The sequence below is a fragment of the Microcaecilia unicolor genome, chromosome 7 (genome assembly GCF_901765095.1).
Source record: "Microcaecilia unicolor chromosome 7, aMicUni1.1, whole genome shotgun sequence".
NCBI classification, from domain to species: domain Eukaryota; kingdom Metazoa; phylum Chordata; class Amphibia; order Gymnophiona; family Siphonopidae; genus Microcaecilia; species Microcaecilia unicolor.
In genome coordinates this window covers 184,241,787-184,267,357 of record NC_044037.1, presented here as the reverse complement: position 1 = coordinate 184,267,357, position 25,571 = coordinate 184,241,787, and the positions used below count along the sequence as shown (strand labels likewise).

General features: G+C 40.2%; 1 protein-coding gene across 1 annotated transcript in view; it reads right to left on the bottom strand.

Moving 5' to 3' along the window:
- Positions 1-25,571, bottom strand: part of MAP2 (microtubule associated protein 2) — a 602,201-nt gene that overhangs the window by 266,910 nt on the left and 309,720 nt on the right. Inside the window, exon 4 of the mRNA XM_030210839.1 lies at positions 7,617-7,769. The gene's annotated coding sequence lies outside the window, so the exon portion shown is untranslated. The remainder of the gene's footprint in view (positions 1-7,616; positions 7,770-25,571) is intronic.

Below are 25,571 nucleotides of genomic sequence, written 5' to 3'. Positions count from 1 at the left end.
TTCTTTATCTGATAAAAAATGTATTATGCAGCAGATTTAGCTGGGAAATTATCAACATGGGCTACCATTAATACAGGTTATTTTACTGTTAACCCCAGTTATTAGCAACTAGGTCTCATTGCATAAAATGGAACCTGTGCTAAAATAGCTCAAGATGTAGTTAAACAGCCCATATTAACAGTAACCCACGTTGATAACTTCCCCCTTTTTCTACTAAATATACTCAGGTCATAACATTGGCACTCACATCATCTTCCATTATTGTCCATCATTGTGGACAAAAACTTGACCGCAGTTTTATTTTAAAAACAACAAATAAGTTTATTGCATAATCCAATGCCAAATTCAACTCTATCCACTACTTTCGCGAGTGACCTTCACTTGCAATGTCAACCCTTCTTACGCAGCTAGGTGGTGATGACCTAGTCACCTATTCTTATCCCTCAATATACTAATATTCAAACTCAAATTTGGTCTAGTGAGACCTGCTATGTTGTCAAGGCCTCATCTCTGTTTGTGGCAGTCTTGCATAGAAGCTTATCATACCACAATGAATAATACTGATTATATCCTTTAATGAAGGCTGCTTGTGAATTTTTCCATGCCCTTTTTCCTTAGCTGCAGCCCACCCACACCCACTCACTTAATATCCCACCAAAACCACAAAAACATCATAACATCAATCAAATAACACACCTATAATACCGCAATCCGCTCCAAGGAACCCCAAGGGAAGGCTGGATTGGAATTAAAAACTGCGTAGATTATACCTTCTCCACCTTCTTAACCCACCCACTGTCCCTGACTTTCCTCACAACAAAACAAACCCGCCAACTTCCGTAATCTTCTCTTCCCTTGTACATTCCTGCCTACAGATTGCTCTACCAATATGGTGTTCAGTAAATATTCAGGTGCCAATCCATAAAAAATTTTAAATACGAACATTAGAAGTTTTTTTTTAAATTCTTCTTTTATAACTTTCACCAACTTTTCACAAGCATTACACTTGAACAAGATACTCAGATAAGGAAACAATAAAAATACAAGAAACAATCAAATTAGGAAAATCAAAGTCCTCCTTAGACCACAAAATACTGGGGGGGGGGGGGGGGGGGGGGGTTACCAAGACAAGAATAAGGAGGTCCATTATTCAGGAGAAATATCAAAGATGCAGGCTTTAATGTGAACAAACCCAAATATTTCCTTAACAACCCAAAAGAGAAAACATCTCCAAGTACAAGCATCAAATAGGCAATAGAGGGACAGTGACTCATTCTGATATTAATATCATCTAATCATCTTCTTTAAAGCAATAAAAGTTCTTAATTGGTCAGGAACATAAAATACATATTTTGTCCCTAAATATTTAGCCAAACATTGGCAAGGATATGCAAGCAAAAAAAGTTGCACCAAGGAACAAAACTTCCTGCTTCATGCACAGAAACATATTTATATGAACTTGAGTTTGTCTAGTACCATCAGGATACATCCAAATGTGTTTTCCATAAAATAGATCTTGTGAATTACAGGGGGGGGGGGGGGGGGGGGGGGAGTCTAAGTGCAGCATTTAAATCCTGCTCAGTCATGAAAATTAATAATGTAGCTGTTTCAGTATCTTTGGATAAAAATGATTTAAGTATCTCAGATATATTTATTATTATTTATTTATTCATACTTGTATCCCACAATTATCCCAAAATGAGTTTCAGATCAATGTGGCTTACATTTAACAGTTGTTAGAGATTACATTGATTCAATTACATTTACAAGATTGTATGATGCTGTGTTTTACAGTGATTGGCAAGATAACTATTAGTGCGTATGGAATAGTCATTTAGGGACTCTTTTAGAAAGGCACATAAGGGCCTACGTGTGTCTAGCGCACACCAAATCAGTATTACCGCCTGGATACCACATGCTGATTTTGGCACATGCCGAACATGCAATAGAAAATATTTTCTATTTTCTACTGTGTGGTGCTTACCCGGCGGTAAATGGCAGTGGATGTGCGCTGCATGCCTACCACCCGGGTACCGCATGAGACCTTACCGCTAAATCAATGGGTGGCGTAAGCAGGGGCGAAGCCAGACTTCGGCAGAAGGGGGTCCAGAGCCCGAGATGAGGGGGCACATTTTAGCCACCCCAGGCGCCGCCGACCCCCCACCCCCCGCCATTGCCGACCCCCCACCATTGCCGCCGCCGCTGCCACCAACAACAACTTTGACCCCCCCTGCCGATGACCCTCTCGACCCCCCTCCCGCCGCCAACCCTCCCCCGCCGTCGCCTACCTTTGCTGGTGGGGAACACAACCCCCGCCAGCCGAGGTCCTCTTCTTCCTTCGTTCTGTTTCTGAGTCTAACATCCTGCATGTTGTACAGCCATTTATCTTTTGATAACCACGCTAAGCTCGCCACAAAGAAAATGTTTAATATGATGTGGATATTGAAACGAGTGAAGCCTTATCTCCCACTCAACACTTTCCGGAACCTGATACAGTCTACTGTTATTACCCACGCCGACTACTGCAACAGTGTCTTTTTAGGATGCAAAACCGAAATACTGAAAAGACTCCAAACTGCCCAAAACACGGCTGCCAGATTTATTTTTGGCAAATCGAAATTCGAAAGTGCATCACCTCTTCGAGCAAAGCTTCACTGGCTCCCCATCAAAGAAAGAATAAATTTTAAGATCAACACAATGACCCACAAGATCATCCATGGCGAATCCCCTGGCTACATGAATGAATTGATCGACCTCCCTGCTAGAAACAGATCTAATTCTTCACAAACTTATCTTAACCTATACCTTCCCAATTGCAGAGGAATTAAGTACAAGACCTACTATGCAACCAGTTTCTCCTTTTTGGGCAGCCAGCTTTGGAACGCTATACCCAGACCAATCCGATTAATAAACGACTTCTTGCCCTTTAGAAAAATGCTGAAAGCTCATCTCTTTAAGCAAGCCTACCCAAATGCCCCAACCTAATCTCGACAACTTCCACCCCCAATTCTGTTCTGACTTAAATACCATCCTTCTCTTTCCATCTCTTTAATTTTATCCCTCCTTACCCTTTCTCCCAAATTACATTATCCTATCCTGTCTACCCTCTTTTATCCTAGTCATATATCATCTAGCTCAACTTATCATACACACTAAGCCCAATATTTCCAGCGCTAGCGGAAATATTTGAAAAATATTTCTGCAGGGGGTTACCCGGCTATAATCAGGCAGCGCCACGTGCTACCCAGTTATCGCTGGGTTAGCGCACTAGCCCTTACCGCCACCTCAGTGGGTGGCAGTAGGTGCTCCTCTCTCCCCGCGTGTCCACGCAGTAAGAGCAATCTTACCACATGGCCATGGCTTTTTTCGGCCTTTATACCTGCTGTGGTAAAAAGAGCCTCTGCGTGGCAAAAATTATTATTATTATTATTACATTTGTACCCCACGCTTTCCCACATAATGCAGGCTCAATGTGGCTTACATAGTAATTTGAAATACAAAGTTAATAGAATTTTAATAAAACAGTAGTAAAACAATGTAGTTTTATTAAAATTCTATTAACTTTGTACGTCAAATTACTATGTAAGCCACATTGAGCCTGCATTATGTGGGAAAGCGCGGGGTACAAATGTAAAAATAATAATAATAATTTTTGCCACGCAGAGGCTCTTTTTACCACAGCAGGTATAAAGGCCGAAAAAAGCCATGGCCATGTGGTAAGATTGCTCTTACTGCGTGGCCACAGCAGGTATAAAGGCCGAAAAAAGCCATGGCCATGTGGTAAGATTGCTCTTACTGCGTGGCCACGCGGGGAGAGGGGAGCACCTACTGCCACCCACTGAGGTGGCGGTAAGGGCTAGTACGCTAACCCAGCGATAACTGGGTAGCACGTGGCGCTGCCTGATTACAGCCAGGTAACCCCCTGCAGAAATATTTTTCAAATATTTCCGCTAGCGCTGGAAATGCCACATGCTGGGGGTGGAACTACCGCCAGCGCCCGTGTTGGGCCGGCAGTAGTTCTGGACTGCCGAATGGTAAGCTTGCTGTGGGCTTACTGCCGCTTAGTTAAAGGGCTCCTTAGCTCTATATTTAAACAAAAAAATCAACTCTGGCCTCCATCTGAAAAGTGGCTCTGTATGAGGAGAAACAATTTTCAATATCCCAGGCTGTGTGCTATTGGGAGCTATTGTATAGCATAACACTAGGTATGCTTTTGAAACTTTCACATAGAATGTTATTTTTCACTCCAACCTAAAACACACCACAATAAAAGCCTCCTTTATAACGTGTCTGAAATCTATGCAACATGTTAACTACCTGAAACTGTAGCCACAGTTCAAGAAAGTGATTTTTCTGTCAGGCAGTGGCGTAACCACAGGTGGGCTTGGGTGGGCCAGGGCCCACCCATTTATGGCTCAGGCCCACCCAACAGTAGCACATGTTTAGTGGTAACTGGTGGGGAATCCCAAGCTCCGCCAACTGAAGATTTCCCCCTGATGGTAACAAAAACGCTACTCTCCACGACACCGGCACCTGCGCATGCTCAGTTTTCAGTGCATTACTGCTGCCAAGGTGGAAAGAAGCATTTTCCCACCAGCTGAGAATTTTTTTTGGAGGGGGGGAGAACAGTTGGTGCCCACCCAATTCTTGCCGAGGCCCACCCAAAATCTATTGTCTGGCTACGCCCCTGCTGTCAGGTCTCAGTAAATGCCTTTGAAACCTGACCTCTTTTTTTTTATTTGTATAGAGAAGACATGAAACAGATTTTAGTGATCTTTACACACAAATCAACTGGAGAGCAAAATAAGAAAAAAAAAGTATTAAAGATACAAGTGTAAATGTTTGCGCTTGCATTGAGGCAATTGCTCATGTGGACTAATACATTTTAAGTCCCATTTTAGAAAGGGTCAGGACAGCTCAAGTTTTACTGGTATTTTAGAACAGAATTTCCTGATGTAGAGGCTGTTCTGAAATACAGGAGAAATGGACATTTATGTGCTGAGTTCCTGAGGGATAAAGATCCATTGCAGATTTTTTTAAAACAGAGAAAATTTCAATGTATATGTGCCAGCACATACACATTTTCTTAGGCAGTTTAGAAATATAAACATGCATTTTCTTGATCTTTTCACAGAGGCTGGTATCCCTTGCAAGTCTGAGATTTTGAGAGGACATTAACTACTGGAGGATTAAAGGGACATCCTCCCCTAATCTCTCCCATGGACTGCTCCTCAAATGGAACAGTCTGCCAAAACTTAAATGTGCTTGGTAGCAGATTTAAATCCTGACATCAATCTGTTAGGACACTAATGTCTAATTCTCTTCAGAAACTGGGAATAAACGTGTATTTTCTAGGCACATCCTAGTCTGGCTCAAAATACACCCAGACCACAACCCCCTACCATTCGTATGCACTTGGAGTTTTGATGCGCATATCCCGACTTTGTAGAATAGGAACTTAGAAGTTTGTGCAAGATAAATGTACTGGTTTATGCACATCTTAAACATGAATAGCCCTTCTAAAATGACCACCTTTATCAAGCAACGTGTGTACTTGCAAACTCCACCTACACTCCACCTCTTGGGCATGCCTACTTGCAAAGTAGGTACCATCATATCATGGTGCACGCTATTACACCAGTTAGTATTTTATAAGAGCCCATTTACATGTGTAAATCAACATTTTATTTGTGAAATTGGTTATAAAATTACCCTTCGAAATCAAAAACAATATAAGGGACAATTTTTTAGTACTATTCTTCAAAGATTATAGTTATGTAAATAATAAGAATAGATTTGTGTCTTAATAATCATGAGCAATTTCTATTTATTCCTATGATGCTTCTACCAAGTATACATTACACCCTTCCAACATTCATAAATACATATCATCATATAACTTATTCTCCACAAAGCTATGGTTCCAATGTAAGTAAACTTATTATTACTAATCCGAAGACCAGTGTTCTTTAGAACCTACATAGTTCGTATCTTAATCATCTATATAAAGATACCATTGTGTTGTTGTCAAAACATCCTTATGGAGCAAAGAAAAGAAGAAAAGTTCCGTTGTGCTGTGATGTCCTTGTTCGTATTACTCCTTCATGATTAAACCATGATGAGTATCAATACCAAATATGGAAAATATCCTGAGTTCCAATCCCAATGATCTATATATATTTTATGTATTCTTGCAGCTGATTTTACAACTTTATCTTGAGAGGGGATAATTTTATAACACAGTGCCTCTAAAAAAATCTGAAAAATGCACTTATTTTATAAAGGCAACAAAAGTCTACAATAATTCCCAGTAATGCATTAATTTACATCTGATCCAAGGCAGGTGTAAATGTATACTCTATATGCATATATGTGCAACTCTGTCTCTTTTCTGCCCCAATTGTCCCTGGGAAGGCCTACATACACACACACACACACACATGGCTGTCTGGGTTCGTAACATGCTGACGTCAGCTCGCCTCCAGTGTTCCCTTCCCTCTCAGTGTCCTGCCCTCGTGTAAAAACGAAATGACATCAGAGGAGGGCGGGACACTGAGAGGGAAAGCAAGGGAACGCTGGAGTTGACGTAAGCCCAGCCTGCCTGCCGCCGCTCCGACCTGAGGTAAGATGGATGGCTTACAGGGAGGGCGGCAGGAAGGACAGAGTCACTGGCCATGGAGGAGAGGGGAGGGGAGAATCGCTGGAGATGGATGGGAGGGCAGGGCAAGGCACAGGACAATCGCTGCACATGGATGGGATGGGAGGGGAGGGCAGGGCAGAAGCAAATTGCTGGATATCGATGGGATGGGAGGCAAGGGGAGAATCGTAGGACACGGATGGGAGGGAAGGGAAGGGCAGGGCAGAGGAGAATCATTGGACATGGAGGGGAGGCCAAAAATGCGAGGCACGGAGGGGAGGGGAGGGCAGGACAAAGGAGAATCGATGGACATAGATGGGATGGGAGGGGATGGAAGAATTGCTGGACAAGGAGGGGAAGGCAGGGGAGAGAGGAGAAGCAGAGGGACACTCCAATGTAATGTACATCAATCGCTGGACGTGGATGGGATGGGAGGGCAGGGCAGAAGCGAATCGTTGGATATCGATGGGATGGGAGGTGACGGGAGAATCACGGTTCACTTAAAAACATAATCGCCATTACATGATAGCCTTGCTAGCGCCTGTTTCATTTTTGTTTTGAGAAACGGGTCTTTTTTGCTTGTATATATATAAAAAGTAGGTTTTATATTTCTGTACGAATACTTTACTTTTTACATATGTATATCCCCACACAATGTTAAAAGAACCATTAGAACATGCTTTGCAATTTACACATGGAAAATGCTTTAGAAAATTTCCACCTGAACATATGGCTTGATCCAGATATCAGGATATATGCCAGGGAGACTTAAGACTCTATGCAGTTGAAATATGACAGCCTCTGAATGTCTAAGCATTTCATTAATGCATTTTTTTCTTGCCACCTATCCCCAAATTTGACCCTGTTGGTTCCTTTGGTTCAGACAGCATTTCTAATGGAAAGTTTCACTGGAAACCTTATTATTTCTACATGGACAGATCTGGCCCATAGACTAAGGAAGTACTGAAAGGAGTTCTACCTGTTGCTTTGGAGAGGGTAATCAACCGAAGGTGTCTCTCAGAAGATGTTAGAGGAACAGGTCCGGCAGTGACTTCTCTCACTGTCCCAGAACAATGGTCAAATAGTAGCTTCCTGCTTTCAGCAATGTTTCCTATCCACCACAAACTATTTACTGCAAGAGAAAAAAAAAGATTAAAATGGCAATGAGCATTGACATGATTTTCAGTCAGTGTCAAACACAAAGAGTCCGTTTCTCTGAAATCACTTATGTGCATATGGATATGTGAATAGAAAAGAGAGCTAGAAAGACATTATAGATACAGTGGTGTGAAAAAATATGTATTCAGCTGCACATGGTCACTTTTGAATATAACAAGTTCAAAAATATGTGGCATCACTCAGGGCTCTGTACACATGAGTAGCCACACTCACATGTGTAAGCAACAGATTTTGCTGCCTACAAGAGGAAACGGCAAATTTTACAAAACAGTTCTTCCAAGCTGCCAATTAAGGAGCCAAACCTTCCCCCACCCTTTTATTTTTTAAGTTTTTCAGGTGGTTTTGCACACCAAAGAGATAAGCATAATTCCCCTCTAAGTCCCAGGTCCAAACAAGCAGTTAAATTACTGTCATATCTGACTCGGAAATTGTCGTCAAGCTTACTGGCTTACTAAGGGGCCCTTTTACTAAGCCAAATTGGCACCTATGTGTGCTCAACGCGTGCCAATTTGGAACTACTGCCCGGCTACTGCGGTAATTTCATTTTTTACACAAGCAGCACTAACTGGGTGGTAATCAGCATTGTACGCACGCTGATGATTACCGCCCGGTTAATGCGTGAGACTTTACCACTAAGTCAATGGGTGGTGGTAAGGTCTCAGGCCCAAAATGGACACACGCTAATTTTCATTTTGCTGCACATCCATTTTCGGCCAAAAAAAGAGGCCTTTTTTTTGCAGGTGCGCTGAAATGAACTTGTGTGCGTCCAATACACGCGTCTACACCAGCGCAGGCCACTTTTTGGTGCACCTTAGTAAACGAACCTCTTATTTATTTTTATTTCCTATATACTGCCTGCAAGTGAAAGCTATGAAAATGGTGTACATTCAGTAAGTATTTTTCTGTCCTTAGAGGGCAAAGAAGTGATGAAGACAGAGACTTGGAGAACAAAGGTTTTAGAGTACTTGCGCCAGCCTGGTAGAATAAACTCCCTGAGGAGTTAAAATGGAATGTGTCTTTATTGTTATTTAGGAGGCGTTTGAAATTGTACTTTTTCCTTCTGATTGCTAGGACATTTTAATTGTGACCTTGCATTTACTCTGTTTTATTATTTATGTACCATCTTGATTGGCTTGTCCAAGGAAGGGTATATAAAGTTTTTAAATATATTGAGAGACAACTAAATAAATAAATACAATTCTAATGAGGAAATTTGTGATGTACATATTATGGAATATATGAATACTTTTAGGTGGCAATTTTATAACAGGCTACCTATATAGACAAAGCTTCTATTTCTAGCCACTGTTCCCTCTAAGCTGAGCGTCAGTCCTCCAACTGCATTGCTACCAGTTCTCAATCACTAGGGACAGGCAGGTTTCCTTGAGTCCTGCAGAGCTTGCCTGTCCCTCACTATTGAAAATGTGATAGTGAAATAGTGCTCCCCCACTGCCAGGAAGGTAGGTGGAGAACTCCCGCTCAGCTTAGAGGGAACAGAGGGCCCCTTTTACCAACCTGCGGCAAAAGGGGGCCTGAACTGGTGTCAGAGCATGTTTTTGACACGCACCGAGGCCCCCTTTTACCACAGTGGGTAAAAGATAGGTCTTGCTTTTCTGCAGGAAATGGCCGTGCGGCAAGTAAAGCATTTGCCACGCGGCTGCTGTGTGGCTACTTCGGGGGGGGGGGGGGGAGCCCTAACCGTCACCCACTGAGGTGGCAGTAAGGGCTTCCCCGCACTAACCGGACAGCGTGTGGCACTGACCCTTACTACTAGGAACATACTGGCACTACAAAAATAAATATTTTTTTGTAGCGCTGGATATGACAGCAAGCTGGGGTGGGAAGTACCACTGGGCTGCTGCAGTAGTCCGGCGGTACTTCCTGTTTAGTGAGCAGTAAGTCCACATTGGGCTTACCGCCGCTTTGTAAAAGGGGCCCACTGTTCCTAGCCTCTCTGTCTTTATAAAATACTAGGGATAAACCAGTAGAAATTGCAGCTAGATTGAAGCCACAGACATTTATGTGTTCTCAGAAGAAGGAGTACATGTTAGCACTCAAGGCAGCTGCACACTTTACAAATTATGCATGTAAATTGCAACTCTACCCAAACTCAGCCAGAACACGGCGACACATAGATCGAATAAAAGTGTGTGGTTTCTTTTCACTGTGCATACTTTATAAAAAACCTTTTACACACATAAAAAAGCTTTTGTGCATGAAAAATCCTTTATAAAATTACCCCCTTATCGTCTGCACAAACCATACAACACCCTTTCTTCAAATCTAGGCATTCCACCTGTTTGCAGGTATAAGTAGTGTTTCTTCTAAAAACTGCTACTTTTACGTGCATGCTGATTTACACGGCTTTTTTCATCACATAAACCTAAAATTGCCAAAATAGATTTAGCAGAATTAGAAAAGATTCAAAGAAGCGCAACCAAAATGATAACGGGGATAGAACTCCTCTCGTATAAGGAAAAGCTACAGAAGTCAGGGCTCTTTAACTTGGAAAAGAGATGGCTGATGGGAGATGTGATTGAGGTCTACAAAATCCTGTGTGGTGTAGAGTGAGTCGAAATGAATCAATTTTTTACTCTTTCAAAAAGTACAAAAGACTAAGGGACACTCAATGAAGTTACATGGAAATACTTTCAAAACAAGTAAGAGGAAATATTTTTTCACTCAACGAATAGTTAAGCACTGGAACTCGTTGCCTGAGGATGTAGTAACAGCGGTTAGTGTATCTGGGTTTTAAAAAATTGTGGACAAGTTCCTGAAGGAAACATCCATAGTCTGCTATGTCTGAGACAGACATGGGGAAGCCAATGCTTGCCCTGGGACTGGCAGCATTGAATGTTGCTACTATTTGGAAACAGGACACTGGGCTAGATGGACCATTGGTCTGACCCAGTATGGTATTCTTATGTTCTTAAACAATGTATTAAAATGAAGCACAGTTGCATTCATTTGCATATCGACAGATTGGGAGGTATGATCCTTAAAAATGGGGATACTAAGGAAATCTGCGATATTTAACGAGGAAAATACTAAGGGGGTCTTTTACTGAAGATTAGCTTCAGTTATCTGCAGCAGGGCCCATAGGAATAAAATGGGACCTGCTGCAGATAACTCAAGCTAACCTTTAGTAAAAGACCCCCTAAGGGCCCTGTTTACTAAGCTGTGCTATAGGCACGCTAGCATTTTTAGCGCATGCTAAAAATTAATACATGCTAACACTAGAGACACACATAGGAATATATGGGTGTCTCTAGCGTTTAGCATGCGCTAATTTTAATGTGCGCTAAAAATGCTAGTGCACCTTAGTAAACAGGGCCCTGGGTGATTTCTCTTTGCAGGGATTTAACTCTGTGCAGGAAAACTGCCTCCAAACTAATTTACAATCAAGCCCAACATGAACAAAAATGTATAATTTTTTTATAAAGGACTTTAAGAATGTGCATTTTTTAGCATGTATTTGGGGATCCTTTCACTAAGGTGCACTAACAGATTTAGCATGGACTAAATGCTGCACAGCCCATTGTATAGCTATGGGCTATAAGGCACGTAATGCACACTAATTCATTAGCGCGTGCTAAATCTGTTAGCGCACCTTAGTAAAATGACCCCTTAGTTTGTTAAAGGGGTAATTCTATATAATAGGAACTAACATTTATGCAACAATTTTGCATGTAAATGATTAGAATACTAGCATATATGCACCTACAAAATGGATATCTTACATTGCAGTTATTTTACAGGTGAATATGGGTAGGACTGTGGGGAGCGTGTGGGCAGGAATGAAGGAATAGCCTAATGGTTAGTGCATTTGGCTGAGAATCTAGGGGAGTGGGTTCAATTCCCACTAAGACTCCTTGTGACCCTGGACAAGTTAGCCAACCCTCCACTGTCCCCAGCACAAAACTTAGATTGTGAGCCTTCTAGGGACAGAGAAAGCACACCTCCCTATAATAAATATGAGCCACTTTCTTTGTACCACAGAAAAGCGATATATCAAATCTGTGACCCTCTACCCCTTTATTTATGTGTGTAACTTACATAATGCTATAAGTTACCCATGTGTCACTCATATATAGGCACACATACTTCTGCCAGTGCTATGGCTGACTAAGGGGTCCTTTTACTAAGGTGTGCTATTGGATTTAGGGCTAGATTCTATATATGGTGCCTGAAAAATCCATGCAGAATAAATTTCCACCTAAGCGTATTCTATAAGTGGTGTCTACATTTAGGTGAATATGATTAGTTGATATCCTAGTGCCTAGAACTATGTGAATCCATTTATACCGAGGGAAACGTGGCATAAATATCGGCGCATAGATTTATGCGCAGAGGGGCATATTCTATAACAGTACATGTAAATCTGGAATGATCGTGAAACGTCCTTTTCCCTGCCCGTAACCACACCACTTTTTGGCTTTGCACATTGGAATTGGGCGTGCACCCAATGTGCATGTACAGTCTAACTGAATAATGAGTCAATTAGCGCTGAGAATTGGCATCCTAAGCAATTGGTGCTAATTGGATTTAATTAGCAGTTACATGTCTCAATTTAGGTGCGAGATCAACACCTACATTTTATGCGTGAGTCCAAAAAGGGAGAGTGGAACATGGTTGGATCAGGGGCATTTCTAGAATGTATGCACATAGTTATATAATAAGTGGGATATGCACCTAATTTATGCACGAGGATTTACACCATATTTCAGATGGTGCAAATGGCCGCAACTAAAGTTAGGCACGATTCCTGAGCATATGCACTATTATATAAACTGCACCTAACTTTAAGCATGGTTTATAGAATAGTGTTGAGAGTTATTTTTTTGGCACCATTTATTTTAGGCACCATATATAGAATCTTGCCCTTAGTATGCCTTAAATTTCCAGCTAGATTTACTAAAGTGTGCTGCACTTCAGCATACACTGCCATTAACATACATTATCAGTAAATACATCCCATTGGGACCTGGAGAAAACGGCATGCGCTAATACATTTTAAGACACTGCAATGCAGTAACACGGTAGCACTTGCCAGTAAATCTAGTTCTTGGTGTGCACAAAATCAGTTTAATACCACATTAGCCTTTCAATTAATATGTGCAATCAATCTGTGCACATTAAACAGCTCTGTTTATTCAGCCAAATGTGTGAAATGCACTGTAAAAATGTCTAATAAAAAAAAAAGCAAAACAAAAGGAGTGGAAAATAGACCAGGCAAACCAGAAGCAAACAAGGAGACTTCAATCGATGATAGACAGTTTATTGGTGAAGACTTGCCATAGTACTGAGTTTTGGCTGTTAGCCTGGTTCTGGAGTTTAATTTAAATAACAATAAAATGTTATAAGATACTAACACAAGCATAAATGGCAACAGAAATATACGTAAATAATAATTTAAAAAAAAATCACAAAAATTTCTAACAATTTTGTAAACAAGCCAAAACGTTTGCCCATACAAAACCTGAAGTATTTTACAAATTATTGTAAACACAAGGCATGAACAATGAGGTGCAAAAAACAGGATTCAGATGGTCCAAAATCAAGCAAGTTTATTTGAAAGTCTCAATTCAACATGTTGAGAGGACTTGACACAGCCACATTTTGGCAACAATGCCTGTATCAGGAGTTTTTCAACCTTTCAGATGAGACAGGGTTGTTAAATCTAGTTAGTGTGTGTCGATTTGAAGATAAGCAGCTCAAACATGCAGCGCAAAAATCTTGGACAACTGCTCAGCATGCTAGGCACACAATTATTGTCACAAAGGATAGTAACGCTCAAATCAAAATAAAGTGACATACTTGGTATCTGCGCATTGAAAGGGGGAGCCGATACTGCAGGCTGAACTTAAAAGCATCAAAGGGTGACGTCATCATAAAATTGCGCCAAAAATAAATATGTAATGTAAAGATAAAAAAATAATAGCAATAAATAAGAATCGTTAGTGTGATGCAGAATAAAATAAAATAAAATAAAAAAGATAAAAAAGAAAAAGGACAAAAGAAAAACATCAAAACAGAAACAGCTGATGAATATCATTTGCATACATAGTTAGATGTATCAAAACTAACCTCAAAACATAATGTATAGGTGCTGAGAAAATGTGTTAAAACCAAAAATATAAAAGGCTCAATCAAAAGAACAACGATTGATACATACTTTAGGTACTCTTGCACCTAATGTTTTGAATACAGAGAAGGATTTCACGTTGTTTTTGTAAAATTTATTTTGGATGTGGTTTTTTTGGCTATTTATTGCTGTGGTGTTTTTATGGATTTGATTTTTGGGCATGAGTGTACATTTGTTATAGATGTATATTATTATTTTTGTCTTTTCACCATCCCTTTTAAGTTCCTCTTTTTTAGATTAAGGTTAAAATTTAATGCCTTCACATTTCTTTCAACTTTTTAATGTTTTGTTTTTTGGATTGAGCCTTTTATATTTTTGGTTTTAACACATTTTCTCAGCACCTATACATTATGTTTTGAGGTTAGTTTTGATGTACATAAGTACATAAGTAGTGCCATACTGGGAAAGACCAAAGGTCCATCTAGCCCAGCATCCTGTCACCGACAGTGGCCAATCCAGGTCAAGGGCACCTGGCACGCTCCCCAAACGTAAAAACATTCCAGACCTATGTATGTATCAGCTGTTTCCCTTTTGATAGTTTTCTTTTTTATCTTTTTATTTTATTCTGCATCACACTAACAATTCTTATTTATTGCTATTATTTTTTATCTTTACATTATATATTTATTTTTGATGAGATTTTATGATGACGTCATCCTTTGACGCTTTTAAGTTCAGCCTTCAGTGTCGGCTCCCCCTTTCAATGCACAGATGCCAAGTACCTCACTGTATTTTGATTTGAGTGTTACTATCCTTTGTGACAACAATTGTGTGGTAAGTTCTGATTTTACTTATGTTTCATATGCATGGCATTTATATAAGAACCTTTTTTAGCGTCTTCTCTTTTAGTTTTTACATATTTTTTAAAAACTTCAATTTGAATCACCATATTTATATAAAATATAATGTAGGCGGATGATATTGATTTGGTTAACTTTGTTACAGACCCCGTTGGTTTCTTATATAGTTCCCTGTCCTACTTCGTTTTTTGAGTAAGTCTGCTTTTTATCATAATAGTTTTTACTTTGTCCTACTTTGCTTTTGAGCCCATCAGTTGTTCATCACTTTTACTGGTCTAGATTACACATTCAGTTTGGTGTCTTTTTTGGTGCGGTTAGTCTTAACCCCTTTTTTTTGCTTTTAACTTCATTCAATTATTTTACAAAAACAGTATTGTTGCTTAATTTTGTTTACATATGCGTTAGATAGTAGGGTTTGTTATTTTTTTGTATTCATTTCATATTTTGCATTTTCTTGACAAGAGAAACATTGCTTGGACTTACACATGCTAATGATGATGCATTTCGTTTTTTTAAGTACCTTTAAGACGCCATTTTTATTCGGTCAATGCAATCTAGTCCATTTATTTATAGGTTTTTTTATTTATTTATTATTTATTTATTTTTGCTGCTCTTAGCTTTGATCTGATTTCAGAAGGTCTGGTTTGACTGATATTGTTTCATTTTTCTTTTTTAGTGAATATACATTTCATGCCTTTTAGTACTCTTTGTATAGTTTTTAAGTTTTAATATCATATGTTATGACAGCAATGTTTGTTTTACATGGTGTTTACTGCTCAGTATTATCTATAAATTATTAGTTGGGTGTACTTCTACATCTGTAATTATTCATTAATTATTTTTTGTACATTGTTATTTGTTGATGCTATTATACTTTTAATAATGTTATACATTTCATACTCTATGGATATGATATATATTTATTATAGATTTGTTCTCTATCCTTGCTTATTGTAATACATATTGCTTTCTTCCTTATTTTTTTTATATATGTTTATATTATTATAGGAAATTTTCGCTGTTCGATGATTAATCTAGGAATACACATTATATGATATTTTCCTAGGTATGGACCCCATTTATTATTTTTGCTATAATTTTTTTAAAATTTTATATGTATATATATCTATGTATATGGGTCATCTTTTGATATATATATATTTTATTTGTTTGCTTAATTTTTAAATCTCTTAGACCCCTGATGCAGGCCGTTTAGGCCGAAACACAAGTCGTGTCGGGTCTCCCCTTATGTTTTAGAAGAACCTTTAATAAAGACTGTTTTGGACACCATCTGTGAGAGGATATTTTCCTCTGCTCTACTGTTTCAAGTTTGGTGCTTTTTACTCAAGTGGAGCAATTTGCCTTCTGTTTTTGGACTGTTTTCACAAAACAACATACACACTCTTGTGTCCAACTGCTTAAACAGCCAAATGATGCCTTAAGTAGTTCACGAGGTTTGGAAAATGTGCTTCTTAACAGTCAGCAGGATCTGACAACCAGGGGCAGCCTAAGACAACCTGCTGCCTGAGGCGAGGGATGAGATGGCCGGTGTAGGGAGTGGAAAGGAGCGATGCTGGCCTGGGGGGAAGGAGAGATGCAAGCAGTTAGGCCGGCCAGCTGGTGGCAATGGCAAGCTCAATGACGAGTGCCACCTGAGGCCCCCCACCTCAGCTGGCCTAATGGTAGGGCCACCACTGCTGACAATATTTCAGTGTTGTCCACCTTAACATCTGGCACCTTAAATAATAAAGATCACTATTACAGAATGCAAAACATGGCCTGAATATTTCATAAACTGACATCTTATACTTCCCAATGCTTTTTTTTACTGTGCTGTTAAATAAAAATAGGCACTCAGAGAGCAGAACCAACACATTTTTTAAAAATGATAAAACCAAGGTAAAAATATACTGTTTGATGCAATAAATCATGTGATAGATTTCAACACCTAGGCTACCCTGAGTTATAATGCAGCACTAATGAAATACTATAGATTTCGATTTTAGATTTGATTATACTCAGCATCTAACTTCCTCCAGCATTTTAACCTGTCTCATTTTCCACTCACATGCTGTTTTCTTTCCTACACCGAATTAACACTAAGGCAGTAACAAAAAGACTATTAATTCAACCCACTTTCCCACAAAGCAATGTTGCTTAATGTTAACAGGTGTTTTCTGTATATGGTTGGACTGATAAGGCACACAAGGGGGAGTCTTAATCTAAATGCACCGGGATGGAACTGCTATCCCACAGCTCAGAACCTAATGAAAAGTTCTGAATATGCACAGCCCTTCCTGTACATGGTACTCTCCTCAGTTACAGTAAAGCTGTAATTGGGGAAAAAAACACGAGGAGGTGGGTAGAATTGTCTGCTGCATCGATGCTGCTATCTACAAAAACCTCCATCTGTTACAGGTAAGCAACATTGCTTTTTCTGTCTACAAGCAGAATTGAGTCAGGCACACAAGTGGGTGACGCCCAAGCTTAGGACATGGCAAATACCTACCTTGCATTTACTGCACAAGGTAGGCACTTACTATATGGGCTCAAGTTATATGCATTTGCAGATAGCAGAGGTACATCCATGCTTATACATGTAATGCAGGCCCTTATCTGTTCACGCTTTCCAAAAATACTAGGAATAGGGGGTATGCGATCAAACTACAGTGTAGTAAATTTAAAACAAATCGGAGAAAAGTTTTCTTCACCCAACGCATAATTAAACTCTGGAATTCGTTGCCAGAGAACATGGTGAAGGCGGTTAGCTTGGCAGAGTTTAAAAAGGGGTTAGACGGTTTCCTAAAGGACAAGTCCATAAACTGCTACTAAATGGACTTGGGAAAAATCCACAATTCTAGGAATAACATGTATAGAATGTTTGTACGTTTGGGAAGCTTGCCAGGTGCCCTTGGCCTGAATTGGCTGCTGTCGTATACAGGATGCTGGGCTCGATGGACCCTTGGTCTTTTCCCAGTGTGGCATTATTCATGTACTCAGCTTCCATACCAATGTATAGACAAAAAAGAAAAAAGATTGTGGCCTGTGAAATCCCCCATCCCCGGTCACCAAGGCCTATCCTCCCCACTCTGCAGATTAACACCTAAGCCATACCATCACCATCCCCAATTCAATTTCACACAATATAAGCCCCCCCAGCATGACACCCCCAATCCGTTCCTCCTAGTCCAATACCCCCATGAGTCCCACCCAGCATGCACTCACCCATGCTATCACTGGTAGTCTAGTGCATGGGACATGGACAGGAGCAGTCCCCTCTCCCCAAAAGTCCTGTTCTGTTGCTGCCAAGATTGAAAATGGTAGCTCTGACCCTAGCAGTAGTTTTGTGGTACTGCTACTAGGGATCTACATGCCAAATAAGGACAATTGTACTGGCTGGTTTTAGTGTGTGGTGACATCTGTGCTATCTGCTTACCATGGTTAAGTACACAGGCTTCTTAGACTAAGCCCTCCAGGGATAGGACATGACCTACTGTATCTGAATGTAACTTGACTTGAACTACTACTATTAAAATGTGTGAGCTTAATCCAAATCATAATAAAACATTCACAAAATCCTCTTGGCCCACATTCGCACTCTTCATGTTACGCATACACCCACATACAACAGTTACTTGTAGTTTGAAAAATAATAATTTCTACAAAAAATTTATTCAGACTTATCCTGCTAATAACATTACATTACTGAATGGTGAACTGCACCTTTCTGTCTGAAGAAATAGTCATGTACAGCAAGTCTGACAAGCCATTATTACCTGTATGCTATTTTACAATGATATAATTACATGCTATTTATGCCTTCTGTATGAAAGTCTAAAACACTTCTTCCTTCCAAGTCTGAATGATATATATATATAGGATTTTATCTCATTAAAAACTGCTACTCTTATGCAGATTGGGTTAGAAGGAACAATGAAAGAAACATAGAATCATGACGGCAGACAAAGGCCAAATGGCCCATACAGTCTGCCCGTCAGCATCATTTACTATCTCCTCCTATTCCTAAGAGATCCCATTTGCTTGTTCCATACTTTCTTGAATTCAGATACAGTCATAGAAACAGAGAAAAATAAGGGCAGGTAAAGACCATATGGCCTATCCAGTCTGCTCATCCATGCGATCTATGCTCCTTTCACTCCCTTAGAGGCAGAAACAGGTAGAAAAGGTGATGGCGAAAGCTAGAAGGATGCTTGGGTGCATAAGGAGAGAAATGACCAGCAGAAAAAAGGAGGTGATGATGTCCCTGTATAAGACTCTGGTGAGACCTTATTTAGAATATTGTGTACAATTCTGGAGACCGCACCTTCACAAAGATATAAACAGGATGGAGTCGGTCCAGAGGATGACTACTAAAATGGCCAATGGTCTTTGTCATAAAGCGTATGGGGACAGACTTACAGATCTCAATATGTATACTTTAGAAGAAAGGTGGGACAAGGGAGATATGATAGAGACATTTAAATACCTATGAGCATAAATGCACAGGAGGCAAGTCTCTTTCAATTGAAAGGAAGCTCTGAAATGAGAGGGCACAGGATGAAGGTGAAAGGGGATAGACTTAGAAGTAACCTGAAGAAATATCTCTTCACAGAAAGGAAGGTGAATTTGTGGAATGGCCTGCAGGTAGAAACGGTGGAGACAAAAACAGTATCTGAATTTGAGAGAGCTTGGGACATGTACATAGGATCTCTATGGGAGTGACAGGAACAGTAGATGGCATGGATGAGCAAACTGGATAGGCCATCTGGTCTTTATCTGCCTACATATTTCTATGTTTCTATGTATTTGTCCCAAACTTTCTTGAATTCAGATACAGTTTTCACCTCCATCAGGAGGATGTTTCATATATTCCCCATCCATTCTGTAAAAAAGCATTTCCTTAGATGACCCTTGAGCCTACAACCTTTTAACTTCATCCTATGCTCTCTAATTCTGGAATTTTCTTTAAATTGAAATAGACGTGCCTCCTGTATATTAATGCCATGGAGATATTTAAATGTATCTATCATATCCCTTCTCTCTCACTTTTCTTCCAGAGCATACATATTGAAGTCTACAAGTCTGTCCCCTATACACTTTATGACGGAGACCATTGACCAATTGTGTAGCTGCCCTCTGGACCAACTCTATCCCATTTATAGATCTTTGAAGGTGATGTTTCCAGAATTGCACACAGTATTCTAAATAGGGCCTCACCAGAGGCTTATATAAGGGTACTGTCACTTCTGTTTTCCTGCTAGCCATTCTTATGCTCCTGAGTACTCTTCTGGCTTTGGCCATTGCCTTTTCTACCTGTTTGGCCACTTAGAGGTCAACAGATACGATCACCCCCAAGTCCCACTCTTCTTTCATACAAAAAAGTACTACATCACTCACTTGGATTTTTACAGTCGAAGTGCATGACCCTACATTTTTTTAAACTGAATATTAGTTGCTAATTTCTGGATCATTCTTCAAGCTTCACTAAATCCTTCCTTATACTATCCACACCCTCTGGGGTGTCTACCATATTACAGAGTTTGGTATCATCCACAAGGAGGTAAACCTTACCAAGTAGCCCTTCCACAATATCAGTCACAAAGATGTTAAAAAGAGATGGCCCAAGGATCGATTCCTACGGCACACTACTGATAAACCTTTTCCTTGAAACAAACTCCATTTACCACTACAAACTGTTTCGTTCCACTTAACCAGTTTTTAACCCAGTCAGTAACTTTACAGCCCATTCTGAGGGCATTCAGTTTATTTACCAGTCACCTATATGAACCATGTCAAATGCTTTGCTAAAATCTAAGCACACCACATCTAGTGCTCCCCCTAACTCTGTTTGGTCAACCAGTCAAAGAAATGAATCAGATTTGGCTGATATGACCTGCCTCTAGTAAAACCATGTTGCCTCAGGTCCTGCAGTCCATTCAATTCATATCCAAAAAGATAAACATAGAAACATGATGGCAGATAAGGACCAAATGGCCCATCCAATCTGAACCCTCCTTAGTAGCTACTAACTCCTCCTTTTCCTAAGGGATCCCACATGCCTTTCCCATGCTTTCTTAAATTCTGACACTGTCCTCAACTCCACGACCTCCACCGGGAGGCCATTCCATGCATCCACCACCCTTTCCATGAAAGAGTATTTCCTTAGATTCCTCCTCAGTCTATTTCCTCTTAAGTTCATCCTATGCCCTCTCATTCCAGAGCTTTCCTGCATTTGAAAAAGGCTCACCTCTTGTACATTAATGCCACTGAGGTATTTAAATATTTTTATCATATCTCCTCTCTCCCGCCTCTCTTCCAGCATATATATGTTGAGGTTTATGAGCCTGTCCCTATATGTTTTATTACAGAGACCGCTTACTAATTCTGAAGCTGCCCTCTGGACCGTCTCCATCCGTGAGGACTTAGACCAGCTACCTAGGACATCTAGGGGCACGTTTTTGGAAGGAGCATTAAGTGTTTGCACTTGCTCTGTGTGAACTGCAAAACATTCCCAGCATCTGTCCTGCATGTCCACACAGGGCATCTACCACATTCACATCATCCAGAGCCATCATAAATCCAAAAGTGGTGGAAGGGCACCCCCTAAACTAATGTCCTCCCCTCCCAACCTCCCAGGCAGGTCCATATCCATCTTCTACTCACCCACCTCTACCAAGAGTGACAATCCCCCCACTCTTGAGCCCACTCCTGAAACTCCACATTGAGCTCTGATGCTCCAAAACAAATTTCCACCCCCCCAGATACAACAGTCACTGACCCCAGATCCCTATCTTCCCTCACCTGGGACCTACCCAGAGTGTATATGGCTCTTTGCAGTGTTCCTGTGTGGCAGCTGTCCCCCTCTGTTGCTGTCTGGAATGGTGCCAAAATCCTAGGTAGCACCTCAATCTCCTAGGTGCCACTTTGCATCCTGGGGGCTTCACAGGCAGTAGCAAAGAGGGACTTCTATGGCCTGGGAACACTGCAAAGAGCCATGTACACTCTGGATAGGTCCCGTGAGGGGCAGAGATAGCAGAGCTCTGGGGAGCTATGGCTGTTGTGTCTGGAGTGGGGTTTTGTTTCAAGGGTATTGGAACGCAAGGGGGGTGGGAGGGGGATCAGAATTCTTGGTGAGGGGTGGGAGGGGGCTCTAGAACTCTTGGTGGTTGGGCGGAAGGAGGAAGCGGACCTGATCAAAGGTGCTGATTGCTGAAAGTGCCACTGTACAAACTACATCCTCTTGAGGTGGCATTAAGTGCAGAAGTGCTATTGGCAGTGGTGACAGCTAGCCCCAGTAAGGACCCATGCACAAGTTGTCATATCAGGTTTTATGACAGCTTGGACCAATATTAATGTCTATATTGCTATTTCACAACATAGACCTTCATGTGGTGTCAAATGGTTGTTTATGTGCCTGCTTTTTCCTGTCCATTGAACTTTTTTTTTCTACAATGGATGTTCCTGCTACATGTAGCTGGCACATACACATCCACTTCACTATGTATTTTAGAACAGGCTCTACATTGGCAGTTTCTGTTCTAAAATACTAGTACAACTTGATATCCTGATTTGGGCTTCTAATTTCCAATTTGAACATCCTTTCTAAAATGCCACTCCACACAGTGTTAATAAACACTGACTTCTTTACAGGGGCCCCTATGATAATTTATAGAATATGATTCCTTGAGCTTTATCTTTAAACGATTGAAGTTCATGGAAGTATCCCAGTCTTTAAATAAAAATGAAAAACAAGTTGAGGCATAGCAAAAAAAAAAAAAAAGATCAGCTTGCCTAGAAACATAGGGATCATTTTACAAAGCCATGCTAGTGATTAGTGGCATGCCAAAGGCGACAAAGTCCATTCAATTCAAATGGGCTTCCTCGCATTCGGTGTGTGGTAATCACTATCACAGCTTTGAAAAAGGAGCCCATAGATTGTGGCAACAGATAAAGAACTTAAGACCATGTTGTCTGGTATAGTGACCAAAGTGATTTACCTGATGGTTGCAGAAAGTTTGGTAAAGTTGAATTGTATAAAAACCTGAAACCAAAGCATTCAGTGTGGTTCTCTGGAGCGGGAGCAAAGATACTTGTTCTCTCACTATAAAAGCACAGTTACAACTAGAAGATCTTATATATATGCTGGTGGATTTTGGATTTACTATCACTTTATTTTGAAAATACGGTCACATCTAAACAACGCTGGACTTTTTGCTACAGTTCCATTTGGATTTGTTTTTTAGCGAGCCAAGACCAACAAAAAGGGCTATTGGATAGATCGTTTGACGGCGTTCGTAACATCGTATGGACCAAAATCTTATCCAGCGAGGATGTGGTACTTCTAACTACATAACACTAAGTGCCTTTAAGATTTTTTATTATTTGTTTATTATAGCTACTCTTTATAGAAACGGCATACTAAACAGATAGTGTTTGACTGTAGCACACTCATATATACAAAACATATATAACAACATTTTTCTGTGTGCTAGAGGTTCATTGGAGTCAATGATAGGATTGACTCATTTGTTCTTTATATTTAGTGATAAGAGAATTTTCACGATTATTTTTATTATTTGGGAATCACTTGGGTGTATTTGAATAATAAAAAAATTAAGAGAAGCTCTATGATCGAGAAACTTGTCCACCCTTAGAGACGTCATTCACTTCGGTGTAGCCTCGCTTGGGTGAGTTTATACTCTGAGAACTTCTCAATGATTCTCACATATTTATTATTTTATATTCATATATAAAAGATTTTTTTCTTAAAAAATAATTCATTGTAGAATATTTTTGGGTCAATCTTCTCACTGTTTATTATCTCCATTATATTACTCTCTGGTTCTTTTTTATTTTGTTCTCCCGGACTGGCAGAATACCTCCAGGAAGCCCAACTATATACTCCATTGCTCCAGATCTCTATTCCAGTCTCTAGCCCACTCCAAAGCTCGAATGGTGGCATCTGTGACTGTATGAATAGAAGAGGTAAGTGGCTTGAATGAAGGCAAGAGGGTAGTTTGGTTTGTGGCCCAGGTTTGTGGGTGCCCTGACCACAAGAAACTGAGCTAGTGGTGGCAACAGCGAAACCTGTGTTACACTATGACCATGGGTGTGATCTTGTGCATGAAATGTTTAACAGATATAATGTAAAAAAAAATATATATATATATATATTTGCTGTAGGTGCATCACCAATACCTAGAAGAATCCAAATGCCTGTCGTATCCTCTTCCTCCTGTTGTTTTTCATCTCATCTAGGAACGTAAATCTCATCTCATGTGGCCTTTGATAGCCTCTCTCTGGACTTCCTGGAGTCTGTCCATATCCTTTATGAAGTAACTTCCTCCAGAATTGAATATAATATTGTAGATGAATTTGCAGCAACAACCCATATAGAGGCATCTCCATTTCCTTTTTATCTGGTGATATCTTATTGACTAAGGGGCCTTATTCGAGTCTTACTCATGCACTAAGGCCATTTTTACCACAGCAGTAAAATGGCTGATTTTAAATAATGGCCATTATGCGGCCATTAACATAAATCAGTGTGTGAGCACTTACCGTCACCCATTTTGTAGGCGGTTAAGGGCTCACATGCTAATCCTGTGCTAATTAGTTAGCATGTGGTAATGTAGATGTGCTAACTGATTAGCACAGAAACACCTACTTTCCACTCCCTGAAATGCTCCCTCTACGTAAAAGTTTTTTAAAAATTATTTTGCGCGCAATTTACACGTGCTAATCAACCTTACAGCAAGATGCCATCAGCCCTTTTAAAAGCTGCATTAGGCATGCATTAGTGCCTAATGCAGCTTAATAAAAGGGCCCCTAACTTATTTACCCCCTTTTACAAAGCCACGCTAGCGGCTGCTGGTGTGGTAATGCCAACATAGCCATTCAAAGTGAATGGGCTGTGTCGGCATTACCACATGCGGCTTTGAAAAAAGAGGGGGGTCGATGAGGTATGAGCGGTCTCCCCACTGTGAAACAAATGGAAAATAAAAATAAGTCTGTTAATCCCCAAGACAACAGGAACAGAAAGGGAGCAGCAGGGGTTGATTATCTCAATAGAATAAGCTGTTTGAGCATTCACTTGGAAAATACAGATGATTTATAGCTTAAATGTATCTTTACGCCACAAATATGCATAATTCATACATGCAAATCAAAACTAGAACTGAATAGCTTTAGGATTCAATTTCCATTGAAAATATAGTTTGTTTTTCATCTTGTTAACATGCTGTTTCTGCACTATTTTGGTTTTATTACTATAAAATCAAATTAATAGGACTGAATGGGTCAATCACAATTTTGGCAGTGGCACCATGAGGTTGACTAAAAAAACTCTTCACACTTCATTTTCTCTCTAGTCAGTACTGCAGTGTGCATGAGTTTATTAAATGGATTTTTTTCCTTTGTGTAAGAGCTGATGATGTCAAGGTGGGTAAAAAGGACAGGCTCTCTTTTTTCCACGTTATCACTAAAGGTCCATTTTGTGAGGAGAGACTAACAAAACCCATCACCATACACCACTGACCATTTACAATAAAGTACGGCTGGTTTGATAGCCTTGGAAGCATATGGGCAACAGCTCTTAAGCAGAAAGATACGGCTCTTCAGGAATATAATGGCACAGATTGAAACATAAGGTGCAAGGCTGATAAATATTTCATCAAGAACATTCCAGTGCACAAAGGATCACAGTTACCCTGTGCAAATCAGCTCTGACCAAACTTCAATGTTACACATGCTTCTATTAAGTAGAGCCATCATCAGTACTGAGAGAGGAAAATAGGTGCCTGAAATAATG